Consider the following 11,185-nt stretch of genomic DNA (forward strand, 5'->3'; position numbering starts at 1 on the left):
CTCAAGCTCATGATCATGTTATAGTAGAATGGTGTCATGGGTGGAGTTGTGTCAAATCTCAGTGCTGGCCTAGGGGAAGACATAAGTATTTATACTCTGTCAGTGTATTACACAAGGACCAGGTCTAATTTATACATACAATTGCATATTTTTTTCTTTGAAATTTTATGCCTACAGTTATACAGTGCAAGGGCTGGCTTCCTTGGAGTTCAGATCAGCTGAGCTAATAGCTTCCAAATTGTATGGTTGTCTAGAGGGAGGACCTTCTGGCCGCATCTCTGCTTTCATCTCTTACTATCGCCATGTAGATCCCCACAGTGCAGAATCAGGGCCTAATATCATAAGCGCCTCAGAGCAAGGAGAGTCTGACTCCAGGATATGTACAGCCCTGAGCATGCTGTTGGAACTTGACAAGTAATGTATGATAATTATGATATGTACTTGACAGGACATCAGCTGGATGACTTGAGGACGCCACTTGTGTGAAATGCAACCCTGAGTCAGCCTGTCTGCGCTATTAACACAAAACAAAGGGTGAGAGAAACAGGGGTTCTGCCTCCTGCTATGGCAGCAGTGTCTAGGGATCATAAATGTCTTGCAAGGGGAGAATTCCCTCAGCTCAGGCACTGTGTTGAGCCTTCATAAGTGGCCGTATGCTGGCCTCCCGCTGTAAGCTCTGGTGCAGAGGGTGTGCTGGGGTGGCATCGGCAGGGGCATAGTGAAGAGTGATCTAGGGGAATCTAAGTCTCTCTGTATGGTGGAACAGCCCATAGCAAACCCTGGGGTTGCTCTAATTTACACCAGAAGCTGAACCGGTCCCAGGAGCAGTCCAGAATCCTGAGGATGCCAAAGAGGCATAAAATCCCCTTTCTCCTTTTGTGCATTCTGTTTTAGACCTCCAGGAGATGCAACACAAAGCCACAGCCCATATAGCCCTTTCTGCCAAGCCTGATGTCTTAGAGAAGAGATCCCAGCAGGGGAATCAAGAGGCCAATTAATAAAACTCCTTTCTGTGTCTGCTTCCTCTGTGTGTGTTCTTGGCCTGTCTCCGATGATCCTAAAGACCAGGGCTTGTCCTTAGAACGCCATGTGAACTAGGAGCAGCAGTTTTGTATAAATTGGGAACAAAACTGGTCACCAGAGAATGAAAATCTGGCAGGCAGAGCTGATTAGACATGCTCAGAAGAGTTCACGATCTCACTGCCGTGTGCCCTGTGGGCCCACAGTGAAAAACAAGCCTGTGTGCTGCCAATATTTAAATATGTGATTCTATTGTTTTATCTGCAAATGAGATCAGTTAGGAGGAAAGAGTCCAGCGCATCTCAGTGTTTAATTTTTTCCCCTATGCCATCACTAGGGATGTGAAGCATCAATCATCCCTCCCGCAAACATCTTCAGGCTTTCTCGTTCACTGCCTCTTTGCCTTTTTCATACCTGGAACCAATTTTCCATCCTAGGCTGCCATCCTCCCATGAGCCCCTCCTGCTCCTTAGTTGGGATGTATCCAGGACCCTCATTTAGCAATACGGCAAGGGCGGGTCACGACACACCTGGGTTGAGAACTCCTGTTCTGTTCTATTCTATTCTATTCTATTTAGATTCTCTTATGCCATACCCATCATCGTGGTATCTGAACGCTTTCCACTAGTGCATTGAGTGATATGACTAGTATCTGGTCTGTCAGTTCTTTCTTTCCTTCTTCCGGGGGAGGGGGATTATATGTCCAATCTCTCTCTATGGCCATGTCTACAATACGAGCTAGGGGTGTGATTCCCCTCATGTACACTTACTCACGGTAGCTCGAGGAGAGCCAGCACGAGTATAACTAGCTGTGTAGCTGTGGCAGCAGAAACAATCACAGCGGTGGTGCAGCTTAGCTGTGCCGCATACGTACCCACTGGTTTCAGGCAGGCGTTGTACTTAGCATGGCTAAGGTTGTTGGGTTTAGGGTGGTGTTGGTGGCTTATGGTATGCAGGAGATCATACAGGATGATCTGGTGGTCCCATATGACCTTCAATTCTAGGACTCTATGAATCAATGTAGATATAGCCTATGTATGTATGGGTGTATATATGAATGTGTGTATAATATCTATAGTGTATCCTTGTGTGTATAAACTCACACATGTCACAGTGACTTAATTGTATAAATACCTGGCTAAATCACCGCTATCCTACCATCATACCCTTGATCTCCCAAGAAATTTCACCAGAGCTAAATTTGTCCCATTACATGTATTGGGGAATGAGGTGAGATCATGTGTCTGATGTAGGATGCAGTGATCCAGTCCGGTACCTGTAAAACTGATTCTCCGTGTATCCTCTCTAGCAGTTGCCTTGCGTCTGCCATTAGGTGCTTTCTCTCCTCATCTCAGTGACTTCATCCTTTATTTTAATTAAGCTTTCCCAGTTCTTGCTTGTGGGAAATCTTTAGTTTAAAACAGCGAGGGAGAGAGCTTGCTCTTCTAGCAGCTTTTTTCCCAAGCATTTGAAGTTCTGAGATCCTCCGACATAGCCCAGGTGTACCATACTGTTATGCTGTGAGCAGAAGAAAGGTCTTGTGGCTGGAACCCAGGAAATCTGGGTTTGATTCATAGTTTATTAACACACCTGCTTCCTGACTTTGAGCAAGTCACTTAGGCCCAGATCCTCAAAGGTATTTATGTGTGTAGCTTCCAGGGAAATCATTGGGACTTAGGGGGCCTACACACCTTTTGAGGAGCTGGGCCTTTTAATCACTTTCCAGTTCCCCATCTGTAAAATGATTCTTCAAACAATGCTTCCCTGCAACTGTTGTGACAATAAATCCATAAATAATTGGATACTACCTTGATGGCAGCCATGTAACTCTCCAGCTAGGTAAACAGTGAAAAGTTTACCTGGAGATCAAGAGGAGGAGGATGGTTTTTATTTCTAGATGGAGCTGGTTGATAGCTGTAATCTGTTTTGTGATGACCATAATTTGGATAACCCATTGCCCCTTCATGGGGCACTGCTGCATATAGCGACCTTGATTCTACTATTCGGTGTAGTTATTGGCGGTAATGTTTTCTTTGCTTTTCACATTTATGCTGAAAGCCCAGGTGCTAAGATGTTTGCTTACGTTTGATCTAGTGATTATTAAACTACCTATTACCATTGTTGACTCAGGGGCAAATCTACTTATTTCAATATGGCCAGATTGTCTTTCCAAGAATGGTACTAGGGTCCCCCCCCAAAAGTATTTTCATTGCCATTGGATTGCTTTGAGTATTAAGGTGAGCGGGAAAGATATTAGATGATATGTAGGAACTGGCTAATCCCCACTCTCTGTGCCAAGTTTGGAGCTACCAAATACTTCCAAGGTCCATTCTACTATACATTTCCCTTCGCCTTTTGTGGCTCACTAGCTACAATCATGCTTCTTCCCTTTTCCGCAGATGTGGGTAACTTACTAACATGGGCAGCCATGACTGCACATGGTTCTCAAGCAGAGTAGTAATTTACAGGTAGTCACAAGCTACTTCCGCATTTTAAAAGATGCATCTATATTGTTGAGATTAGCATATCCCCTATTGGCTTTCCTTTTTGTTAATCTGTTAGAATTGTTGCATCCAGGCCATTCAAGGATCCAACATTAAAACTTGAAGGTCTGATTTCATCAAGTGCTGAGCACCAGTAACCACATGGGAAGTCAATTGCAAAGGCAGGTAGACCACACCTCTGAAAAGGAAGCTTTAAGTGTATACGTATCTCATGGAATGAATGTTGGGCTCCACTAACTAGCTAAGTCCACCTGTCCCTAAAAACTCCCCACCAACAGTGATCGGAGATGAAACTGATAAAGTGTGATCTAATGGAGTGAAATTCAGGATTACTTGGTTCTGTTCTTGGCTCTGCTGTTGACCTGAGAGGATGGTCCCATGGTTAGGGTGCTAGCCTGGGACCCTACAGAAACCCTGTGGATAATAGCACTGACCTATCTTACAAGGGTGTTGTGAGGATAAATGCATTAAAGATTGTGAGGTGCTCAGATAGTACAGGAATGGGACCATATTAATAGCCAAGATAGGCAGATAGTCTTGTGGATTGTATTTAGGAGTCCTTGGTTTTATTTCCATTGACCTTATGCAAGTCACTTCCCCTCAATTTCCTCGTCTGTAAAATGGGGCTGAAGATACTCTCCCTGATTTATAAAGTGGTTTGAGGCCAGTGGATTAAAAGGGCTGTATAAGAGCCAAATGCCTTTTTTGCTTCAAGGTTCATTTATTTCAGTCTGATTCTCACACAAGTATAGCCTTCACGTGACCTGCTCAGAAATGATGGCAAGAACAGCAAAGATTCTCTCAAGCTTGTGCGTATGATCTTTTCTTTTCTATCTTTTTCTTGGTGGCTCGAGAAGATTAAAGGGTTGTTTTATGAGCCCAACTCTGACCCAGGGGGTTCATAAGTAAAAGCGAGAGAAGTACATAGTGAGTACTTCAAAGTGCTTCAGAGCACAACTCTTACTTCAGTTCCATTAGAAATATCAAAATTGCCATGCCAGATTAGACCAATAGTTTGTCTAGTCCTGCCATCACAGTAGCAAAGAACTTAAGTTTCAGAAAAAGATTTAAAATCCTTTGAATGGACATTTATGTAAATTATTTTGATGGGGGGCATTTCTTCCTAGCTGTTAGTAGTGGCCTCCTGTCCCGAAGCATGAGGACTGGGTCCTTTATAAATATTTCTCCTTGTTACTGTAACTGCCTATGATATTCTTATTACTGATATAAATATCTAAACTTTGAACCCTACTAAGAGCTTTGTCTCAATAATATTTTGCTGCAGTGAGTTCTGCTAGTTAATTATTTGTAAAATGGGGCTAAAGCTTTACCTACATTTACTTCAGCAGAAAAGTGCCATTGTAATGCTACAGTTCGATAGGGTTCTTGGAGATGGCTCTGGGTATGCTTCCTAGACAATGAAGGGGCCGAAAGGAGATTATGTAGGTGTCTGGCTGGCTGCGTCCCACTTGAGTTGACCATTTGAATGCCACTGAGATATGATTATATTGTGTGGTGTTGTGTGCTTGGGTGCCTAGAGCTTTGCATGGGCATCTTTTTAGTTATTGTTTATAAATAAATTAAATAATGACAATATTTCAACATTGTCATTGTTGGGAATTTGAACCCAGGCCCTACCTTACTAGGAACATGAGCTAGAATAGATCCTCTAGCAGACTCCAATCCTCTGTTGATCAGGCACAGAGGGGGATATACATGGGGGGAAAGTGTTTTTATAACTGTGATTTGTAATTATTACTTTCCAAACTGTAGGGTTGGTCACATGTGTTAACAACTCGGGTGGTTTTACTGTATGCCTCTTGTGACAGGGTCGGGCCAGATGGCTATAGGAGAGTAATAGAAGGCAGATATATTAGCCCCAGGTTAAGTAGGTCCCTTTTCCCTGGGTAAGGTAAGAGGGAAGGTTCCAGAACAATCAGGAACTTTCTGGAGACAATTAAGACAGACAGGCTGATTAGAACATCTGCAGCCAATCAAGAAGCTGCTAGAATCAATTAAGGAAGGCTAATCAGGGCACCTGGGTTTAAAAGGGAGCTCACTTCAGTTTGTGGTGTGCATGTAAGGAGCTGGGAGAAAGAGGCGCTAGGAGCTGAGAGTGAGAATGCGGACTGTTGGAGGACTGAGGAGTACAAGCATTATCAGACACCAGGAGGAAGGTCCTATGGTGAGGATAAAGAAGGTGTTGGGAGGAGGCCATGGGGAAGTAGCCCAGGGAGTTGTAGCTGTCGCACAGCTGTTCTAGGAGGCTCTCTAGACAGCTGCATTTCACAGGGCCCTGGGCTGGAACCCGGAGTAGAGGGTGGGCCCAGGTTCCCCACAGATCCTCCCAACTCCTGGTCAGACACAGGAGGAGTCAACCTGGACTGTGGGTTCACGAAAACGGCCAAACTAAGGGCTGCCGTGAAGCTCCAAGGCGAGCAAATCCACCAATAAGCGCAAGACCCACTAAGGTAGAGGAGGAACTTTGTCACACTCTGTATACCTCAACCAGACAGGTACTTTCTGTTTTTCTGTGGCTACCAGAGGCTCAACAACTTTCGCAGCGTGATAAATTTCCACAAGGCCAGACGCTCCCTTCCCCTACGCTACTGTGTGAGACAAACAATTTTAGAAGCATCCTCTTTATGTAATTCATCTGCAGTCATAGTATTATAAGCTCTTTCGAGAGTGTTGAGGAAAAGCCCCTGAAAATTCCTCCCTATAGCTTGTCTCAATTTATTTTAAAAAGGCATGGTTATTGTATTTCTCGAAGTCTGTCTGCAGCTATGGCAGAAGGAAACAGATGTAAGCAAGCCTATCCATTCCTTCCTTCCAAGTTCCTGGATGGCAGCCAATGTTCAAACCAGGGCTCAAGACGGTACCGCTTTCTCTCCTCTCCCTGACCTGCTAATAGACAAGACATTTGTACATTACTGAACACTGGAGTACACATTGTGCCTTGCAACTGGACAGTCTAGGGTACTTAACAGAGTTGTAAATCTCCAGTTGTACCTTTCATCGCGGGAATCTTGGATATTGTCAGAAATAGTCCCTTGTGAGCTGCCCTAGATTTAAAGAAAACCGCCCTCCCCCAGTACACACAAAGAAAGTAGCTGGTGTTGCTGTTGATACAAAGTCTCCTGTTAGCCAGAAAGTGATCAAAACAACCTTGTGATATGAGTGATTGGCTGTGTGTATGGCATCAGTTCTATGATACAGGGGGACTGCAACCTGTTTGTCGGGTTCTGTACTGCAAAGCTTTGATAATTTTTTGTCATCGAACCAAAGTCTTATGCCAGTTCAATGATGTAAGGTCATTTTAATTCCGTCCCACAGTTGTTGGTGGGTTCCTTCCGCCCCTTTTCCCTGGAGGTTAATCACTGCGTGAGGTGTTGTTCCTGGCGCATTCTGTGATCTGGAAATTTGGTTGCTAATTACTGCCTTAGCACCAGGGAAGGAATCTGTAGAGTCCAGCTCTGTGAGTGACTGCACTGGTCCATGATTTGAACTGCAGGATTTTTCTGGCTAACTATGAGTCTAATGGGGGTTGAACAGTCTGCGTCTGGAAGAAAAATGGACTCCCCTTGTTATCTAGAGTGTATACCTAATAAACTCGTAGCACTTCACAAGCTTAGCAACACAAGAAGGAAAATACCTGTCCGGAAAGGGAGATAATCCCATTTTAGGAAAAGCATAGTTGATTTTTCTTTTGACTTTTCTGGATTTGTGGGGGAGGAAAGGGGGAGACTTGTGTAATTGGGCCCAAACCTCCCTAAAAACCTCTTGCTCAGAGGATGAAATTTTTCTTCCCCTTTCCCTTTCTGGTCACGTTTTACCTCTGGAGTTACTCAGCGAATTAATAGGTATAGAAATGCAAAGCTCTTTTCTTATTACACGCCATCGATCTGATTGCAGTGTCATTAATTGAAAGACTCGGGAAATGTGATGGATGGTTCAGCTCAGGATTCCACATTCATTTTGGCGTAGCCCTGCAGGAGAAAAGCTGCATGAAGCTGATTGAAGGGCTCTTTTTGTCTGACATGAATTATTCTTTCATTGTCAAACCTTGTAACAGCATTCAGACATAGGGAGATTTACAATGTGAAATCCTAAATGGGGTCTAGTCTTAAAATAAAATTAGGAAGGAAAAGGCTTTATTGTACAACATTGAAAATAGCTATATTTGTAAAAAAAAAAACCAACAACCCCTATTTCTATAAATTAAATCTCTTCTGCGAAATCCAAGGGGTTAACTTTGCTCACTCAGTTTTGAATTTGTTCAATGTTAAGGCCACAGATGAAAAACAATTGCTTTAATCATGTAACTATTGTCAACATTTTTATTACAGCCGAAGATGTTTGGAAGGGTTTGTTTGTTGGTTTGTTTGACTACTGTCATTTACCTACGATACTGATTTGCCCATTAATCTGTGGACCCCAGTTGTCCTATAAAATTATAGTTGAGAGTTATTTTTATTAGGGCAAAAAAGAAGCAGGCAATATTTAAATAATTAGTTTGAAAGAAATTGCTTAGAATTTGGGAAAGCAGGAAAATATACAATATCGCCTGTGCTCTCAACATTTCAGATTTCACCCAATTTGTTTTTGACAGCAAATCTTGTCAAATGTCTTGTGATTTTGTTCTTAGCTGATGATCCTGGAGAGTCCTACTGCCTAAATTCCTGTTGCTCTTTTGTCTGTTAAATATTTGTACCATGCTACTAGGAAATGCCTACAATATCACCAAATGGAACAATAAACATCCAGGATGAAGGTACAGTCCATCCCTTACTTGTAATTGATGTTACTGGTTAAGAGTTTTTAATGCAAAATAGCCACCCAACTTGTAGTCTCATTTGAGAATAAAATAGTGAAATAACATTATAAATTGTAAATATATGAATGCCTAGGCAGGGAGGGAGCTAAATTAGACAGATTAGATGAAGAAAAAACATTGGTTTAGATTAGTGGTGTCTATTCATCTAATTATTTTTTAAGAAAACGACTCATTTTATCAGCATGTGGTATGCTTTAAGGACCAAAGGTATTAGAAACCAGGCTATAAACTCAATACAAAATGGGCTAGGAAACAGAAGAATTAGACATAAAATATAATAATGAAAATGATCTATCTCAGCCTACCTACTTGCCTAAGCAGTTATAACACATCCACTACAGGAATTCAGATCTTCTACTGTTCTATTTGCCTGCGTGCCCCCCTCAAATGATACAACACATTGACTGTGATTATTTTGTGTTACAAACTCTTAAATAAACATTCCTTTAACTTGAAATGTATATTGCAGGCAACAAATTGGTCCAATAAGGAGGATTAGTAATTCATATTAAAGTAGGAAATAGCCTATTCACATACTATGAAATCAAATGAGTTGCTGGGAATGGTTGTCCTGTCCCCCTCCCTATTCTGTATATAACACCCTTACATATGTGTATTAAGGTCTCATTCTTCAGTGAAGGGTGAGATTATTTTGTAGAATCTGTTATGCTTTTGTCTCTCTCTCTGATAGGACCTTTGGCAGAGGGGCTGAGAGCAGGGTTGTTTTCGTGGGACTGCAGATCCTTGCTAGTGCTCTCCTTATCGTACTAATCCTGTGGTGTGTCTCTTTCAGAGAGCAAAGAGACTAGGATAAACCCTGCTCTTGGCATATTGGAAATCTGCAGTCACCATAGCACCTGCAATTCCCAACAGCTAAATTTTGAAATGAAGTGCATGGCAGGTCAGCACCATTTAAAATTTAAAAAAGCCTGTTATTCCTTTCGTTCATGCTGTACAATCTGCTCTGGGATTCTTGCACTCAGGGCTTCATTTGGTCAAGAAATTGTTTTACTGAAGCTGCCCTTTAATCTTGTTTCATTGGGAACACCTGCTGTGTGGTTACCAGCGACTAGTTATTCACTACTTTTTCTAGCCATTACTATTCTCTTATTGGGGAATTTCTCTTTGGGGATGTATTTTTGCTGCTTTGTTTTTTAAAGAGGGTTTTGTTTTTAAGCCTTCTCAGGCTAAATAAAGTTGATGACTTTTCAGGGTCACTGGGAGAGGAAAAAATGGTCTGGTGTCACTAACAAGCCTTCCAAGGATTGTGATAAAAGTAGCAATAGAGCTAATGAGATAGTTAGGCAGCACATGTCTCCATATGAGACTTTGTGGGCACATTATCCACGAGAAAAAAATGCTACTTATAAGTAACAAACTAATTCCATCAAACGATTTAATTTTTAATCTGTGCCATATTTCAAAACATTCCTTCAAATTAAATTTCAATTGACACTAGAGTTGTTCTTATGAAATCTCTGGATATAAAATTGCCCACAGGTTATAGTCACACCTTTGAAATATTCTATGCTTAATAGACCGTAAACAGGGTCTTTCTCATCCTTACCTCTTATTGTGGAGTCAAGGTGATGGTGGATTTTTTGATTTGGGAAGGTGTCGTCTTTTTATTTTTGTCCTTCTTGATTATGTAGCACTTTGCTGGTTTTCCTAAGATCAAATTCATTTGTCGAGCTTAAAAACAAATGAGGATAAAAGGTTCTGTATTTTTCTTTTCAATTGTTAGGCTAACATCTAAACACGTGTGGAAAACACCCTTAAAATGTCCTTAAAAATAACCTTTCTTTTAAAAAAATTAACAGTTTCGGTTTTTAAGAGGGTATACTTTGCTCATTTTGTGGACTTAACTTCAATACAGTCAACCCACTTTTAGTCTCTTCTGAAGAAACTAAATTTCATACATATTTATATATTAAATTATCAAATATATATTTGTCAAAGGCATCTTTAACTCCAGAACAGTTGATTAAAAAAAAAAAAGGATGCACAGCTACGGATCAGAGAATCTCTTTTGTTAAAACCTTTAAATCGCCATTTAGTTATTTGTTTAGTTCAATTTATTTTTATTGTGTTGTCCAAAGAAAAATATATAATGCTATGTCTAATTATGTTAGTATTCACATTAATAACCTTAACTTTACATAACAATGAGCACTAAACATTGAAAAGGCAGAAACAGATGCAATTTGTTGTTGCTAGCTAAGTTACTGTACGTGACCCAGGTGCTGTATTATTATTTGCATGTGTTTCCCACCTTTGTTCACTCAGACACATGGGGATCTCAAGCTATTGCTGACTAATTGATAGTTGTAGTAACTGCTATAGGCTCCTTAGATTAGAAATGCATGCAGACGTGTGTCTTGATTCAAACATTAAGGAACACACACTCTCACTTACTTACATGGGCAGAAAGTCTTCATACTAATAGAGGTGTGGGATGGAGATAGCAGGACATAAAACAGAAGAGAGAGAGGGAGAGAGAGACAGAGACAGAGAGATGGCATGCAGCATATATACCCCTACAAATAGTTCTAAAATGCGTTTGCAAATGCAGAAGTCTTCAGAACCTTCCAACAGTTCAGAACACCCTTTTTATCTCTTCTCTGCGGGACGTCTCCTCCAGATTACTCGAAAAAAGCGGAAAAGGTGAGAGCTCTGCCATCTTAGCTCTGAATTCATCTGATTTCCTTCCCCCCCCCCATCCCGCTGTATTCCTCATGCCATTGTCCATTCTTATGATGGCAGCCGCCCTTGCTCTTGAATGCAAGTGTCACAGCGGGAGCAAAAAGGGTTCAGGGCTGCATTG

The 11,185-nt window shown here is 41.5% G+C and overlaps 1 long non-coding RNA gene across 1 annotated transcript in view; it reads left to right on the forward strand.

Moving 5' to 3' along the window:
- LOC122457181 overlaps nt 1-9,950 on the forward strand; it is a 54,924-nt gene extending 44,974 nt beyond the window's left edge. The window contains exons 3-4 of the long non-coding RNA XR_006276581.1: nt 8,173-8,298; nt 9,053-9,950. This is a non-coding gene — a long non-coding RNA (uncharacterized LOC122457181). The remainder of the gene's footprint in view (nt 1-8,172; nt 8,299-9,052) is intronic.
- Nucleotides 9,951-11,185: the final 1,235 nt, after the last annotated feature.

This window comes from Dermochelys coriacea, chromosome 22 (genome assembly GCF_009764565.3).
Source record: "Dermochelys coriacea isolate rDerCor1 chromosome 22, rDerCor1.pri.v4, whole genome shotgun sequence".
Lineage (NCBI taxonomy): Eukaryota > Metazoa > Chordata > Testudines > Dermochelyidae > Dermochelys > Dermochelys coriacea.